The sequence below is a fragment of the Pteropus vampyrus genome, unplaced genomic scaffold (assembly GCF_000151845.1).
Source record: "Pteropus vampyrus isolate Shadow unplaced genomic scaffold, Pvam_2.0 Scaffold739, whole genome shotgun sequence".
In the NCBI taxonomy this organism is placed as follows: domain Eukaryota; kingdom Metazoa; phylum Chordata; class Mammalia; order Chiroptera; family Pteropodidae; genus Pteropus; species Pteropus vampyrus.
The window spans coordinates 517194-518133 of NW_011889520.1; the positions used below are offsets into that span (position 1 = coordinate 517194).

The 940-nt window shown below is 34.8% G+C and overlaps 1 pseudogene; it reads right to left on the reverse strand.

Moving 5' to 3' along the window:
- Positions 1-268: 268 nt before the first annotated feature.
- On the reverse strand, positions 269-387 carry LOC111734048 (annotated as a pseudogene).
- Positions 388-940: the final 553 nt, after the last annotated feature.

Sequence of the window (940 nt, forward strand, 5' to 3'; positions counted from 1 at the left end):
TTGAACTATCCTTACAATAAAATTTCTCAACTTGGTTATGATGTGTACTTTTTAACATACAGCTGAATTTGTTAATATTTTTGAATTTTTGCACTTATGTACATAAGTAATATTATTGGTAAGGGTTTTTGTGATGTTTATGTGTTTCATACTGGGTTTTGTTTTTGTTTTTTTTTTTGTTTTTTTTTTAGGACGAAGCAACTCTTGGTTGACCTCACAGATTGCAAGGAACTTGTCAGCTTACAATTCCTTATTTTTTATTTTTTTACACCTACAGCACTTGGTCTTCCTAGGTGGTCTTCCATCCAAGTACTAACCAGGCTCAACACTGCTTAGCTTCTGAGATCAGATGGGAATGGGTTTGTTCAGAGTGTCATGGCCATAGACTAGTTTTGTCAAGTTTTGATGTCAGTTATACCCTTGCTTCATAAAAATAGAGCTTTTCTTTTTTCTTAGTGAATAATTCTGGAGGATTATCAGAACTCACTGGTGAATTTGAATGGGTCTGCAACTTTTTCTCGTTAACATGTGGATAACATTTCAAGCTCTTCTGGGTAATTGTTACACTAAAATTTGCTAACTTTGGGGGGTCAATTTTGGTATTTTATCATTAGAAAAATAATTTGAGGTTTTCAAATTTATTTGCATTAGTTGAACAAACTATACTTTTTAAAAAATAAGTTTATTAGGGTAACATTGGTTAATATGATGATATAATTTTCGGGTGAATGTTATAATTTGACAGCTATATATTCTATTGTATGATAACCACCCAGAGTCCAGTTTCCTTCAGGTATCATATATGTGATCCCCTTTACCCACTTCATCCTCCCCCAAACCCCCTGTATTTGACCCCCTTTACCCTGTCTACTGCTTCCCTTTTCCCCCATCCCCTACCCTCTGGTAACCACTAGTCTGTTGTCCATATCCCTGAGTCTCT